Raw genomic sequence first — 17,627 nt, forward strand, 5'->3', positions numbered from 1 at the left:
GTTTATTTTTGTTTACCTTATGTCCTTCAGCGGCTAAAAATTGTAATAGCGCTATGATATCTTCTTTGCAATCTTGCTGGGTGGGGGCCGCCAGTAGGATATTGTCAACATAAAGTAAAATCTGACTGCCTTTTGGTGGGGTAAATCCCGCCAAGTTGCTTGCCATTTCTTGTGAGAATATTGTTGGACTTTCACAATATCCCTGTGGTAGCCTCGTATATGTATACCTTTTCCCCTGAAATGTGAACGCAAACCAATACTGGCTGTCAGGGTGTATCGGTATCGAAAAGAACGCATTGCTGATATCTACCACAGAAAAATATTTCTGTTGAGGTTTTAAATCATTCAACAGGGTGTGTGGGTCTGGCACTATAGGTGTCCTTGGTATCACTGCGTCATTTACAGCTTGTAAATCTTGGACCATACGCCATTCTCCATTTGCTTTCTTAACAGGAAATAAGGGTGTGTTATATGGTGAATCGGGAGATTCCACCAGTACCCCTTCCTTAAGTAAAGCTGCTATAATAGGTTTGATTCCTACCTCTGCATCTTTTCTTAAGGGATACAGTCTTTTCTGTGGTCTAAATGCTGACTTTGGCGTGATAGTAACTGGTCGCGCTGTACGAATAAGTCCTACGTCTGACTTTCCTGTTGACCAGAGAGTTTCTGGTATATTCTGTAAGGCATTCTCTTCCTCCTTTAATAGGAGTGCTAATCAGCTGTCCTTGCTAGACTGCAAGTGCACGGCTGGGTGGGTCTGAGTTATCCAATTCAGCCTCTGTATTTGTATTCCTTGTTCTGACAGTTCTAATTCTGTCTGCCTTTCCCATCTCGTAACTTTTTCTCCTAAGTCTGCCCATTCTATGTTTCTGTCCTTGGTTAAGCTAACATGTGGTAATCGATTAGATTTATAAAGTGTAAAGAACTCCTGGGGCAATGAACAGCTGGCTACACTGTTCCCTTCCGTGTCCCAGTACAGATTACGTAATATCAATCTGTTTGCATGATTTCTAAACAATTATTGCTCATATTCCTTATCAGGTCCTGGCGTGTTACAATAATACAGGGTACAGTGCAACAAGTGTTGCTTATCAATGTCAAGGGAGGGGAACTTGCTGATGGCTATGTTCATCAATTCTTCGGTCACAGCCCCTGGACCAGTCGTAACCAAGTCCTGGCTATACCAATAAAACATTTCGCCCTCCGATTGTACTGCATAGGTATCAATTTGTCGCTGTGCTTCCATACCCTGCATGGTTGGGACTACTGCTATACCAAATAGCTGCATAAGGTCTCTGCCCAAGAGGTTTACTGGGCATTTTGCAGAAACAACAATTTTGCTTTTCTGAGTTAATCCTGAAACAGGATCAGTTATTGCAATGTTATGGGAGAGGGGCTCCCAGTACAGCTGTCCATTAGCTGCTTTTACTAGTATGTAATCAGGTGACTCTGAGTTTTCTGGCAGTTTGGAAGGATGTAGCAATGTTCGTGATGCCCCTGAGTCACACAAGAATTTGACTTCCCTCCCTTCTACCAAAAGTGTAACTTCTGGTTTTGTGTCTGCTAAATAGAGCTCCAGGCTCAATAAAGCTAGGTCTAATATTTCATTTTCTTCACTGTTCTTCCTGCACTTCCTCTATCTCTTCTGTCACATCCTCTACTCCTTCTATCACATTGTCATCTGTCCTTTCTCTCCTATTCCCTTCCACTGATTCCTGACTATCATATAGTCAGTCCTCACCCTCTTTGTCTTCTGTGGTTGCCTTGTTTTTCTTGCAATCCCTTGCCAAATGTCCCTTTTTGCTGCATTTAAAACATTCACCCCTTTTCTTTTGCCCTTCAAAGTCCTCTGATCGCTGATCAGATTGCTTGTCTCCCTGGGCATTTCTCTTGCCCTTTTTCCTGGACTGTACTACATAAACTTCTGCTCCATCTTCTACAGAAAATACTTGGCCTTTCTTTTTCTTTTTGCTATTAAAATGCCTTTTGGCATGCCTAGCATATTCAAGTAATGACTGTAACCGGCTTGTACGATGATCTACCATGTGTTTTGTAATAAAACTGCTTATGGGCGCAATACTGCCTTTCAAAAATGCATTCTTTAACTGCTGTTCATATGGGGAACCTTGTGTCTGATCTTCAGGAACCTGCATTCCACAGTGGTTATTAAAACATTCTAATAGTCTGGCATAATATCTGTCAACAGTTTCACCTTCTTGTTGGATGCATTGATTAATGCAAGTCCAGTCTGCCCTAGATTTCCATTTCTCAGAGATGCGGTCTGTAAGACCTTTTACTCTGTTGTCTAGCTCTGCGCTGTTATGTGGGAGGGTCTGTGTGCAATGTCACGGGGATTCCATTTGCCACTAATCATGTGCCAATCTGGTCCCACAATTTGTCTAACTACTTTTTCTACCTCTTCTCCGTTTAAATTAGAACTTAGCCTCATTCCTTGTAAATCTTCTGAGAACTTTCTAAAATTAACTTTTGGATGGGGAGTTCCCTCAGTGGCTTTCCGGATATCTTCCGGAGTCCAGGGTCTATACGCTAGAATAGTTGGATCCTGACCTTCTTGCCCCGCCTGAAGATTAGGTACTTCTATAAGTGGACATATTTCTTCTTCACTCAGATCGTGAATTCCTAACCATTTGATATAACTCAATGTCTCCTTTTGAGTTACCTGCCCGTGTTCGAGACCTGGTCTCGATGGGATCTCTAATAAACAGTTTTGCTCTTGTAATGTCTCTATTTTCAGTGACAACAGGATATCGTGGGGGTAGACTAACCTGTTCACTTGCTTCGTATTCTGGTAAGGGAGGTGGAGGGGCCGATGCTATCACTAAGTTATTGTCCTCCTTATCTAAAAACATTGCTTTTGAATTATTATTCTTTTGTTCCCTACGGTTTACCTCCTCAATCCACCTGTGTGCCTGAGGAATTCCTAAGTGGCGTTGATTTTTACCCGACCTTTGGAATCGGTTTTGAGCTGTTTGACAAGCGAGGATTTTTCTAATTTACCGTCGAATTCATACTTATTAACCCATTTTGAATAGTATTTAATATTATCAGCGTGCTGCGACTGCATGTATTTTGCGTCTTCGGTTAACGGCGGATTTTGGGGTCTTTTTGTGCAGTTATTACCCATTTTGTTCTACCCTTTTAATCGTTATGTAACCTCTCTTATTTTTAATGTGGTACCACAGATTTTGTTATAGTCTTTTCAGAATGACTACCTACCTACTCTGTTTTCCCTGATCTATGAGAAGACAGTAATCTTTCTGTCCCTGACTTGTAAAAATACAGTCTTGACAAAAACAATACATATCTAGTCCCTGATCTAAAACAGAAAAAGTAGAGTCACCTTACCTGAGCCTTCGTGATTGATCACCTGGTTTGTCAAAACCCATCCTTCAGTCGCAGATCAGAAAGTGGCTGGCCTCTTTTGTACGACAATTCAGTCGGAGGGCTTTTCAAATAAGAAGAACCAATGTGGTTTCTTCCCCATACGGTTTCAAGCCACCTGGCCCATCTGATCCGAGGCGAAGTGAGGGTTTCTGGTCCAAAGGACCAATCTGTCAAAGGAAAAATCTTCAAAGACCAATTCACGCAAGGTTCAGATATGGCATTTAATTACTTGCTGCAAGGAGACAAAAACATGCAAATACAGGATTTTGCCTAACTACTAACAGGAAGTATGCTCTTCTTATACTGTTCTACAAAACGTTGCTTTCTATAGTCGATGTAATTAAACACAACTTTCTGTATTGTTCTACAGCAGATGTTACTCAGATTTTCTGCTGACATGACTGGATTTATGAAAAACATTTGAGAAAAACAACCTGACCTTGGGGGCATTAGCCCACTACAAGCTTCAATTGTGTAGTTCTAATACATGTGTTACATTTCAAGGTACTTTTCTAGCTTAGACACAAGTAAACGCTGATTGCAGTTCATATTTTCAAGCAGTCTTTGTTCTTATTATCAATAGCTTCTGCAGCTGTGTATTTTCTCACAGCATAAGTGAAACTCCTTGTCTAAATCTCATAACATTAATGCAAGTGATACATCTATTTATTATTTTCCTGACACAAGCAGAAATTATCTGCTTCCCTGTAAATTTCCAGAGCATAAGCAAAGATTATAACTGCGCATATTTCATGACAATACAAGATTGGAAAACTTCTGCAGTTTGTACAGATTTATGCAGTGTGAAATAGAATAAATGTGTTAACCCTTTTCAAACCTTAAATGCACTAAGCATATTACTAATACATACACTAATACATATTTTTCTAACAGTTCTGCTAGCTTGTAATTGGAGTTTCTGCAGGAGGAGCGAGGTAATATTCACCAAATGAGAGAGAGAGAATGACAGATACACTGCTACTGGATTTTACAGTCCTTAGAAAAAAATAAAACTAATGAGAGACAGAACAAGGTAAAAAGAAAGGTCTAGCGGAAGAGCAGCTAGAAGGAAAGGAGATTTATAACTGAGTAGAGTTCAGCAAATTCAGAAGACAGCAGTAGAAGAAATGAGGTACAAAAGGGGAGGGCAAAAACAGAAATAACTGCAGAGCCAAGTTCTATAACTGCACAGCAAGGAACAGTCACTTAGACTACCAGGTACTGTGAAAAGTATATATGCAGCTGACAATTTTGTAGACTAGAAATTCTTAGAGAAATATAAACCTTATGCCAGGAGTGAGTATGGTGTGGGAGAAATATGGACAAGTGTATTGAGAAGGAGAAGACTGAGTAAAACAATGATTCCAAACTAGAAAGTGTTGAGTTTAGAGAGATCTCTGGTGGGGGTGGGGGTTACCAGTAGTGTGCACTCCCTGAATACATTCTAATGAAATTTACAATCATAGAAGGGTTAAATCATTAACATACACTGTAATGTTCCTGTACTTTAAGTAAACCGGCCACAGACATTTGCAGATGCAGCTTGCTGGTAGAGAACTGCTATAGGGATGTCCCACAGTGTTTGTATTAGCTGACAAACTGTAATGTTCCTGTACTTGAAGTAAACCGGCCACAGACTTTTGCAGATGCAGCTTGCTGGTAGAGAACTGCTATAGGAATGCCCCACAGTGTTTGTATTAGCTGACAAACTGTAATGTTCCTGTACTTGAAGTAAACCGGCCACAGACGTTTGCAGATGCAACTTGCTGGTAGAGAACTGCTATAGGGATGGTAGAGAATGTCTGTAAAACCCTTCCATGAAAGTTAGTACGATCTAATCAATTTTTGGTTATATATAATTTAATTAGTATGCACAACGTAATTAAGATATGAAGTTCCATTTTGGAAAATTTTAAGTCAGTAATGTGAATGATAGCTAATTCCCAGGAAAGGGTTGATTTATGGTATCCCATTTTTTCTAATCATACCCTAGATCTCGCCATACCCAGTAGAACCAAGACACTCCTCCAAAAAAAAGGAAGCCAATCTGGTGGTCCCCTGCCATAAGCAAACTCTACAACAGGAGTAGTAAACTGATGTGGAATAAGGTGAAGTCCCAAGACTGGAAAAACTCCTTTATCAGCCTCAACAAAAAGTTGAGAGCTCTCATCAAATCCTCTAAAGCTAGCTATGTAGACAGAATTGCAGCAGATAGTAAAGACAACCTCAAAGCCTTCTATGGTTAGTTATGTAAAGAATCTCCACTGCAATACCAGATTTGCTCTGAGCTACTGCACAATAGTACCTCCTATACTGCGCCAACAGATATTGCCAATATACTGGCTGACAGATTCAGTGCCAACTTTACCCCCCTCCCAAAGGACCAATCACAATACCAGTGGATTGCCAGGCACCCAGTATTACTGCTGCACAGGTTAAACAGCACTGTCCAAGGCCAAGAATATAGCTTCTATGGAAACTGACAATATCCCTGGCTGTGTTCTCCATGAACTACAGCGTTAACTGGCACATCACCTGTGTGCCCTGTTCAGCCTCACCTCAGGCTTTGTCCCTACTTAATTGCACACTGCTACAGTCATCCCTCTCCACAAAGGAGGAGGGACTACAGTCCCTGGGAACTATCTCCTCATTAACCTGACAAGTCTGATATGCAAAGCTGTGGAATGCATTTTCATGGACCTAATAAACAAGGATATAGGGAATCTCCAAACTCTAGATCCCACACAGTTTGGTTTTGTGAAGGGTGGATCATGCCTGCTCAATTTGGTCAACTTCTTTGAGTCAGTCACCAGAGATGTGGATAAAGGCAGGGTAGTGCATACAGCCTGCCTTGATCTGGCCAAGGCCTTCGATACCATTCCCAACTCAGGAATCATAGAAAAACTCACTAAGCTTGGCATCAACCCCTATATTACAAGTTGGGTTGCAAACTGGCTCACAGATGGAACCCACAGTGTGAAAGTAGCTGACTCCAAGTCAGACTGCAGACTGGTCACGTGTGGAGTCCTACAGGGTTCGGTCCTGGGTTCTCTCCTGTTTGGTATCTACTTCTCTAAAGTCCAAGCCAATATGAAGAGACTCTGGCTGACAATGTTTGCAGACGATTGCAAGTTAGGAGCTATTATTAACTTCCCAAGTGATGTTGACATCCTACAAGAATGGCCTCATTGAGACCAATGACTGGTGTCAGAACCATGGCCTTAAGCTCATTGCCAAAAAATGTGTTGTCGTCCCCTTTGGGAAAAACCCAGTTCCCATAAATTACCACATTGATGGTAGTCCACTGCACACAGAAGGCGTTATAAGAGATCTGGGAACACAGGTTGACAGCCACCTCTCTTTTGATCACCACATTACCACTGTGGTCAGAAAGTCCTTCTTTGCGGTACATCTCATTACTAAGGGTTTTGCATCCAGGAAGAAAGAAGTCATTGTCTCCCTCTACTCTTCCCTCATTTGGCCAGTCATCGAGTGCAATGCCCCATTTGGCATGTACCTCACTAAACACCTTCAAAAACTGGAGAGGCTGCAAAAGTACCTCACAAAGAGGATCCTAGGCCTTAAACACTTGTCCTATATGGACAGAGTCAAAAAACTCCCAACTATTCTCTGTCTCATATCGCCTACGTAGAAGCGATCTATTCTTGACTTACAAATCTATGTCTGACCCAGCTCTGTTAGAAATGCTACATCTAAAGAAATCCCAATCCCTCTGCACCACATGCTCTAGAGACATCAGCCTCATTACCACAATCAACAGAACGTACTGGAGGGACAGGTTCATAACCCAGAGACTGGCCATGCTATGGAATAGACTTCCCATACATGTCAAGCAGAGCACCTCACTGACCCTCTTTAAGAGAAATCTTGATGAGTGGATGGGAAATAGAAAATTCATCCCGGGGATAACTCTAGTAGCTGTACTCAACAGAGGCACTGGGCACTAAGGTCAGGTTGTAATCCTATGGCTAGGCTTGTAAAGGCCCTGGGGCCATTAGCCTAGTACACACCTATGAACCTATGAAGAGAGCACTACAGATTTTGTGCATATTTGCAGAACCAAAGCACATGTAGAAGGTCTGCTTGCAGAAATGAGCAGCAAGAGCATGATGGAGAGACTTTAGAATCAAATTTATTCAAAATTGTGGGGGTGTAATAAGTATTATTGTTAATCATTAGCTGCATATATAACAGTTTTTTGAATGAGGCAAAATTTATCATGTGGTTTAATGCTTTGAGTTTCTGTTCCTCTGTAAGTGTGCTTCCCCTGTCATCCCAGTAGATGCAGTATAGCACTGAGTTTTCATATTTAATGGCACTAATAAATTTATAGGTATTGGAAAATGTTTTCTTTCTGTTATATGTTTTCCATAATGTCTATTAGTCTATTTTCTTCAGACCCATTAATAACTATATGTCTGATCATAAGTGAAATGGTCTCCCTAATCTGGCGTAGAGTGATGGTGTATTTTTTATTGAACACCTAAGGCATCCTGCAGTTCTTGCAGAGTTCCCTCTTTATGTTTATAGATATCCCAGACAGTACACTCCTTGATTAATGGATAGTCTGTTAAGTCTATCATTTTATTATTTATTCTGATGTTGAGACTTAAGTGAATAGGTTAAAGTAAAAATAGACCCCATCCAGGTTTTGAGTTTTCATCAAATCCTGAAAGCTCTTACTTTTTTTGCTTTAAAATGGTGTTTAATTTGAGATTCCTGATATTAGCCGGGATTATGAATGGGGATGGCTTTGGGATTTATATTGTTTCTGAGCACATGTTGATGCCAGTTCCTAACTTACTTTGGAGACTAAAACTCTTTATCTGTAGAAAATTTTGAAATTGAGTAGCCTGTTTTGTTTTCAGTAAGGTCCATGCGTTTTGCTATCTGGTTCATTGTTTTACCGAGTTGCTCTGAAAAGTTTTGTACTGCTGTCTAAAGAGGAAGAAGAGCATGAAAAAAGAAGCCAGCAAGACGATAAACCTCAGCAGATGCACCAATTCTAGACACAGTGATGTTGTTAAACTGCAAGTAAAATTTATTTTAAGCTCAACAATAATAGGCTTTTCGTCAGTGTCCCACACCAACTTCACCAGAAAAACAAACAACACATTCCAACTTACACCTTAATAAAAGGTTCATAAATCACATGACTACTTAGCAATTAAGCCAATACATTCACAACACCTGCTCAAACCCTTCCCTGAGAACTCAACCTTACTGAACAAGCAGTAAAAGGAATATCCATACTTTTGTAAGCCATGCTAAAATAGATAAAAAAATAGATGCAGAAATTAAAATGGATGCAATCTACAAAAATAAATACAATAAAATTACCTAACCAAACTTCTTAATTTTAAAATACAAGAAATGGATAACATTCCATTTAAGCCTGGATAATGATAAGCTTCTAGTTTTAGCTGCCAAATTAATTCCTTTTGTTCTAAAAGTAACATATCGGGACCCCGCCCCTATTGGAAGGAACTACCTGATCAATGACTGAAAAAGTACATTCATGACCCGGGTATTCCTTAACATGCCTGGCAAGCGCATTCTCCATCTTCTCTTTTTTGATGACATAAAGGTGTTCATAAAGGCGTTCTTGAAGTTTCTTATCAGTTTTTTGTATATAAAACACCGGGCATGAAGAGCACCTAGCCAAATATACCACATGTGAACTGGTACAGTTAAATCTACCCCTGATGGGGTATTTGGTCTTCCCAATACTAAAATAGGTCCCTGCTTTAATAAACCTACAGTATTTACACATATTGCATTTGTACATCCCCCTAACCGGGACATGGTTCAATTTCATCTGTAAAATACTCTTCAGATTCAACCCCCTCCTAAACACCACTTTGGGTGTGATCTCAAACTGTCAGTTACCTTGCATGTCTAATCTTAAAATACTCCAATTTTTCTTTATGATGGAAAGAATTCATCAAAAAAGAGAAGATGGAGAATGCGCTTGCCAGGCATGTTAAGGAATACCCGGGTCATGAATTTACTGTTTCAGTTATTGATCAGGTAGTTCCTTCCAATGGGGGGGGGTCCAGATATGTTACTTTTAGAACAAAAGGAATTAATTTGGCAGCTAAAACTAGAAGCTTATCATTATCCAGGCTTAAATGGAATGTTATCCATTTCTTGTATTTTAAAATTAAGAAGTTTGGTTAGGTAATTTTATTGTATTTATTTTTGCAGATTGCATCCATTTTAATTTCTGCATCTATTTTTATCTATTTTAGCATGGCTTACAAAAGTATGGATATTCCTTTTACTGCTTGTTCAGTAAGGTTGAGTTCTCAGGGAAGGGTTTGAGCAGGTGTTGTGAATGTATTGGCTTAATTGCTAAGTAGTCATGTGATTTATGAGCCTTTTATTAAGGTGTAAGTTGGAATGTGTTGTTTGTTTTTCTGATGAAGTTAGTGTGGGACACTGACGAAAAGCCTATTATTGTTGAGCTTAAAATAAATTTTACTTGCAGTTTATCAACATCACTGTGTCTGGAATTGGTGCATCTGCTGAGGTTTATCATCTTGCCGGCTTCTTTTTTCAAGTTTGGTTTGTTTTGCGGTATTTAGTTTTTTTTTGAGGAAGAAGAGCTTGTTTAAGCTCCTCCATGTGCACACTTGCTCGCCATTGGTTTGGTGGTTTCTTGTTGTTTAATTGTTTTTTGTCTTTTGGATAAGACTTCTTTTTCAGGAGAGGCTATTGCTGAGAGTTTTGTTTTGGTGATCTGAGTCTCCATTTCTATTTCTTTCGATATCTTCAACATTTCCAGGTAACGAATTGCAATTCAGAATGCAGTGTTAGTTCAGGCCCACACTCACATTTGATGGAAAGTCCTGTTGCTACCCACCGGTTAGTTTAATGATTTTTCTCAGGATTATGAATACTCAAGAGCACTTTCACTGCATAATCCAATTGTCTTCAAAGTTATCCCCTCTTCTCAGTAGTAAGTCATCTTTTGGTTAGTATGAATTAACCTTTGCCTGGAGCTACATGGAGCGGGTGTTCACTGTACATCTGCCATCTTGGAATCAGCCATCAACAGCCCTTGTTGACTTCACTGAATCAATAAACAGAGCTAGAGAATCCAGATTCTTTGTATCTGCTCTATTTCTTGACCTCTGAAAGGCATTTGACACCGTCTAACATTCAGAACTCCTGAACAGGCTCTCCAACTTAGGCCTTACCCCTCCCACCCTAAAATGGTTCCATGGCTACTTATTTGATCAAAAGCAAGCAGTAAAATGGACAAACAAAATCTCCCCCTTCTTAGTTTACCCCACTGGAGTCCGACAAGGATCTATCTTAGGACCCCTATTATTTGACATATTTACAAACGAGCTATGTACTGCTGCTTCAAGTGGAACACTCATACAATATGCTTATGATTCCAAAATAATCTGCACCTCTCCAACATTCACCCAACTTCCTACCCTGAAACAACAAACTTTTTCTGCTGTAGAATCATGGCTCACTAACTGTCAGCTATTCCTTAGCCCTAAAAAGACCAAAATGCCTCTTTTCCTGTCAAAAAATATGTGTACTGGCCCAAATTATTTCAAAATCCACTCTCTAGACAACATCACCATTGAAATAGTCCTCCACACTAAACTGCTAGATGATGTCATAGATGATCATCTAAAGTTTGATCTCCATGTTCAACAAAATATAAAGAAAACCTACCAGAAGCTTGGCACACTCTATAGAAAAACAAACTCTCTAAACTCATCAACCAAAACTACCCTCACAAAAACTTTCCTTCTACCCTCTCTACTCTACAGAGCACCTATACTTACCAATTTTGCAGAATTCAACTAGGTGCAACATTGAACAGTGCTATAATAAAGTGGCCAAATTTGCCATCATTTCAAAACCCAGCTCACACCACTGGCTAGAACTCCCCAGTCACCTACTATTTGTTCAGATGCTGATACTACACAATCTGGTATACAAACCCCTTGCCTGTCCAGCTCTGAATAGCATCATCAAACCGTACTACCCAAACAGACTCCTGAGGTCGGAAGATAAGAAACTTCTCACCATCTCCAAATACTCTAAAACAGCTGGACAAAGCCTATACTGACAGTATGTCGCTAAAGTTTGGAACTCACTCCAACTACCAATAAGAAGTATTTCTAGCCTACCAGGATTCAAAACATCCCTTAGACAACACACGAACAACTCTTGTTAGTGACCCCTTTGAACAACCTAAGCTAACCTTATTCTCCATTTCTGACTAAATCCCTTTCCCCACTCTTTCCTTCCCTCTTTCATATTTTCATACTGTCTATTCTCACCCCCTCTACTCCTGCCTTACCCTGTCTTACTATTCCCCCACCTCCTAATCTTGCCCTATCCCTGCTTTACTAACTGCATCCCTCCAAGCTCACCATCTCATCTCTACCCCACCTAACAAATATACCTAGCTGATATCGTAAACCTATGTATGCTTGCAGTCATATTATTATATATTATTCACTAATACTGTACCTTTAAGCTAATTCACTATTATTGTACTTTTAAGATTGCAGCTTACTGCCTTTCTCCACTAATTATGTTTGTACAGTAGTGTCTGTTACTGGAGCTTTTCTGGCCAAGCCTCTGCTGAAAATGGGTTCTTTCTGACACGGTCGAACCATCCCAGTAAACAAATGTCAAATAAATAAATAAAAATTTATTATTTAATCCCCTAGGTGTTAAAGTATCTTCCCCTAAAGTGGGAAACTTTTCCAGTCTCTGAACAAATCTTAAAATCTTAAGAGTTCCCTTTGTCTTTAGCTTTCTAGGCCTCTCAAACAGAAACTGGTTTAGAACTCTGCATTTTCTTAACTATGTCACTTTTACTACTACTTACCATTTCTTTGTTTTTGAGGATCTTCAGTTTCTCTACTGGCTTCTCTTGCCTTGTTGGGTTTCTGTTGCTCCATCATTGGACTAGATTTCTGGTAATGCACAGGACCCTTTTCTTATTTTCTCACTACTACCAGATTCTAGCCCTTTTTAGAGTTTCTATGCTAACTCATTTCTCTTGGTTTTGTTTACGACTCTCTAATAGTGTCAGTATATTACTGTCTCCGTCCTGCCACACTTATACTGAATGAGCATGTCTTTGTTATTAGGTGTGTTAGTCTTTCCCATTTAGTCTAAGGATTCACTACTCCCATGTTTTCTGTAGTGATTTAAAATGAACAAACATAATATAATATCATGAGTCATGTGAAGTGGCTACAGTTACAGGGTGCAAATTTTCCAATACTTGATGTTTTCATTACCCAGTTTGCACATTTCTTTTTCCAGTTTTCAAGTTAGAAGCTAGAACAATTGGCTAAATAAACCATTCTAATCCAAGACTCTGAGGAATAACAGAAAATAAGTCTTTGACATCAGCAGTCAAAAATCAAATACCAGTTAATTGATTGTTTTAGTTTTAGTGTTCATGAAATTGATGTACTTATGGGTTTTATGGAAATTGTATTGTCAAATAACTTTTATTTTGAAGGATCGACATTTCATCAAAAAATGGGTGTGGCCATGGGTGCTGTCTGTGCTCCATTTATTGCGAATATAGTCACAGTGCAATTGGAAAGAAAGAAAGTTCATTGTAAATTCCCAATACAGTCAGTTATGGAGTCTCACTGTTCAGTTTTTAGATGATATTTGTATTTTTGTGGAGTGACCATAGTACTAGGATACAGGAATTCGCTGATTATATTAGTAACACTACAGATTTTTTTAGCTTTACACACCAAAGTTCAAAAGAGAAATTATGCTATTTGGATGTACAAATTAATTTGTGTTCAAACTGTATTGGGAGTCCACCTATTTTAATTCCTTGGTATGTTTTTCTAGTTGTCATCCAATATATAAAAAAGAGCCCTGGTAAAAGAGCCTGGATGGTATCTAAGTTTATTACTTTCATGTCAGAAAGTTTCAGACTAAAGGAGATGTTGGTTAGAAGCTATCTCAGACTTCAAAAAAAGGACAAAAAACTGTTGAAAAACAAAAACAAACAAGAGCCAGTCTAGAGTAGAAATCAGACAAAATCCAGCAGCCCAGTTGTAAGCACTTTTGCCCACTTTATTATAATGAACTTCTTCAGACAAATAAAACAACTGTTATCCCTCCCTTTATACCTTAAGAAGTCACATAATTAAAATAGTTGCACGATTAAAATCACTTTCAATTGTAAAACCTTTAAAATTTAAAGGTAAAGCATTAGAAAGAAATATAGAAAAAACATAAATATATCTGTAATTTTTCTATGTGGAGCTTTTCTCCTTGGGCCTCTGCTGAAAAAGGGCCTTTTCGGCTCAGTCAGACACCCCCGGTTAACAAATGTAAAATAATAAATAAATAAATAATATACATCATGTTACATATAAACATTTTCAACATTTCTGAGCCAAGTGCACTTGCTCAGTATAAACATTAAAATTATCTAGAAATATTTTCTAAACAATTCATAAATTGCAAGATCTCTCATCCACCTAAACTTTTCATTTTCATTTCAAATGTATCTGTAATTTTTCTATGTGGAGCTTTTCTCCTTGGGCCTCTGCTGAAAAAGGGCCTTTTCGGCTCAGTCAGACACCCCCGGTTAACAAATGTAAAATAATAAATAAATAAATAATATACATCATGTTACATATAAACATTTTCAACATTTCTGAGCCAAGTGCACTTGCTCAGTATAAACATTAAAATTATCTAGAAATATTTTCTAAACAATTCATAAATTGCAAGATCCCTCATCCACCTAAACTTTTCATTTTAAGCAAGCAGGCATTTAATTGAGCATTGGTCATTTAAACCTGGAAAACAGTAGGCATTCGTATACAGTTGCCACCACAATTCATTTTTTCTCAAGATGTAATTTTGTATAACCACCCCTTTCATTAACCATTATCTGGTTAAGTACTCTAAATTTCAAAGTGTGCCCTGGAGTTTCCTTTATGAGCTTCGATAAGGCATTATTATCCTTTTCTTTCTTAATACTGTATAGATGTTCATAAATCCTATCTCTTAACTTGCGTTCTGTTTTGCCTATATAGAAGCATGGGCAATCATTACACTTCCCTAGATAAACTACATATTTCGAGTTGCAATTAAATTTTTTTATTAGTTTTAAACCTTCTATTGTTAATGCTATAGTTAGCTCCTATTTCAGTATACCTACATTATGAGCAGGCCTCACATCTAAACATTCCAGTAACTCTCGGAAATATTTGTTTTGGATATTCCAAACTTTTTTTGAGGTTAGCAACTCTCTTAAAAGTAAACTTTAGGGTTAGACCTAATTTGCTCCTACAGTCCCCACTTTCTAACAGGGTTACCCAGTTTTTCTTAACTAGAAATCACTAGGTCAACGCATGCATTAAAAGTAGTTACAGAATTCATTTTCTGCCTTTTTTCTGGTACATTCAATTGTGCTCCTTTGGAACTGCCAGAATTATCAGACTGCCCTAATATAGGGCTAAAATGCCCTCTATGTCTTTTATCAATCGCGTCTACTATTATTTATTGCAGGAACTGATAAGGGTGCCCTCTTTTCAGGAACATATGTTTTAATGTTTTGCATTTATTTATGAAGTGAACTTCCTGACTATTCATTTTAGCTGCCCGTACTAATTGCCCTTTTACTACCGATTTCTTTTTGTATTTGGGGTGACCACTTGTGTAATGTAGAAAGGAGTTTAAGTACGCATTATTTTCTGTAGATCTTGGCAATATAGCACTTATTCACATAATCTTTTTTTAGGTCAACATCTAAGTAGGCTATCCCATCTATTCTTGCACTATAGGTAAATTCCAAGAAATTCGTACTCACTATTCATAATTTTTACAATATTTTCTGCTTTTTCTACCCCTCCTTTTAACATTATATCATCAAAATATCATCCAGGTAACGTGTGTAGTATTTTATATTTTCCATTTGTTTCCTGTTGTTAAAAACAAAATGGTTCTCCCAGTGTGCCATAACTATATTCGCAAAAGTTGCTCCACAGGGTGAATCCATTGCAATACCTTTTTTCTATAAAAAGTAATATGTTTCAAATTTAAAATAGTTATTCTTCAAAACAATATTCAACAATTCATCTACTAATCTTAATTCATTACCTGGCATACCTCTTTCTAACAAGAAATCCATTACCCATTCAATTCCAAGCTCGTGTGGTATTACCGTATAAAAATCTTTAATGTCCACCATCAAGAAAAGGACATCTTCATCAAATGCTTGTTTGTTAATGTCTTCTAAAAATGACCAAGAATCTTTGCAGATTTGTTTTTTTTTTACCTACATATGTTTAATATACCCATCAATTGCCTTAGCACAAGCATAAGTAATGGAATTCCTACCATCTATTATGGGACGCATAGGAGGATCGCTAAGATTTTTACAAATTTTTTGAGTTCCAAACATAACTGGTGCAATGGGTAACTCCATTGTTAAATAATTAAAGAGCCTTATATCTGTTTGTCCACAAATAAACAATTCTGTGATAAATTATTTTACCTTCCTATAAGCTCTGTTTAGCTCATTCAGGGAGATAGTCTGATAACCGTCTGTATCCAGTATCTTATGCATTCTTCTCACATACTCATCTTTATCCATAAACAGTAACCCCACCACCCTTATCAGGTTTCATTGCCCTAATGTTAGTTGTCTTCAATTCTTGTAACATTCTTATTTCATTTTCATTTAAGTTGTTCTTAAAATTATTTTTGTTTGTAGTCAGATATTCCCTAAACTCTAACTCACAGATCTTCTCGAATAACATTAAGGTAGATTTAGTGGGGGGTTAAAAGTGCTACTTATTTTAAATGGATTATCATTCCAAAAGCCATTTCCCCCAAAAGCCATCTGCAAATTCAATTTTCTTAAATATAGTTTAAAGTCCATCAAGAGATAAGCAATATTAACATTTTTACTCGGGACAAGCATAAGTCCTTTAGCCAACACATCAATTAGGCCGCTTTCATACACATATTCAGAATAATTATAAACTTTAAAGTCACCTTCTTTGTTGGTAATCACACTGGGGCCTTCCATATGTGTTGTTTCATTAATACCAAAAGTTTCCATAACTTCGCTGGGACCTGTAGCACTTTCATTCAAGTTATCAAGTCAAGCTATCTCAAGGTATTGATAGACAATATTGTGAATGAGGTTTGTTTAAAAAGAAGAGTGGGAAGTTATATGTCCCTTCTTGGTAAACATAGTATAGTTAATTACACATATATTTAGATGAAAAGTGTTGGTTACAATAAGGCTGTGATTATGACATACAGTGTTGATTCCTGGTCTATTCAGGGTATTATTGAAATAATTCTTTCAAGAAAAAGCAGTCCAAACAAACAGGTATGACTGATTAATGCAAAAGGGACAAGTATCAAGCAAAAAAAATGTAACCAGTCGACACTGCCATAAAACCAAATATAAAACTTTAATATAAACAGAAATACAACTGACTTGTATTTCTGTTTATATTAAAGTTTTATATTTGGTTTTACGGCCGTGTTGACTGGTTACGTTTTTTTCCTTGTTATTGAAAGAAACTGGAATATAGTTTGTGCTAGTGGGGAGAATTTTAACAAACTTGGGCATAAACCAAAATTTTGTATTTTAGAGAGAGAGTTTGAAGAATATCATGGAAGGGATAGGTCCTAATATAAACAACCCTAGAGATAATACAGGAGCATTTAAATGTGGATGGTGTCACCAATGTGCCCATTGTCTTGGAAGGGCCACATATAAATATTGTTAATTATGGGCAAATTAATGCTAAATTTTATTTTAGTTGTGGATCAAGAGGGGTTATATATGCTGCTTTATGTCAGGCATTCTCATATTTTTATATATTGAACACAGAGAGAACATTAATGGAAAGAATATATGAGCACGTGTGATGATAAGAAAGGACATACTTAAAATGCCCTATTTATGCATATAAATCAGTGTATGGGCATTACTTTTAGGTTCTTTGCACTTGATAAGGTGATGCAAGGTCCACGAGGTGGTCCTTAGAAGGAATTTGTGTAAGCTGAAGAACTTCAGTGGCAATTAAAAAAATAGTGCAGGTCAGTACCCCATGACTGAGCGAGTCAGGTACTGTTTAGGGTGTGTAGGGTTATTTTCATTATGTATGTCTTATTTGATATTTATGTATGTTACCCAGTAAGCACTT

The 17,627-nt window shown here is 37.9% G+C and overlaps 1 protein-coding gene across 1 annotated transcript in view; it reads left to right on the plus strand.

The window, feature by feature from the left end:
- Positions 1 to 17,627, plus strand: part of CEP290 (centrosomal protein 290) — a 3,346,332-nt gene that overhangs the window by 705,762 nt on the left and 2,622,943 nt on the right. The window lies entirely within an intron of this gene.

Source organism: Protopterus annectens, chromosome 11.part0, assembly GCF_019279795.1.
Source record: "Protopterus annectens isolate FY-2018-M chromosome 11.part0, PAN1.0, whole genome shotgun sequence".
Classification (NCBI taxonomy): Eukaryota; Metazoa; Chordata; order Ceratodontiformes; family Protopteridae; genus Protopterus; species Protopterus annectens.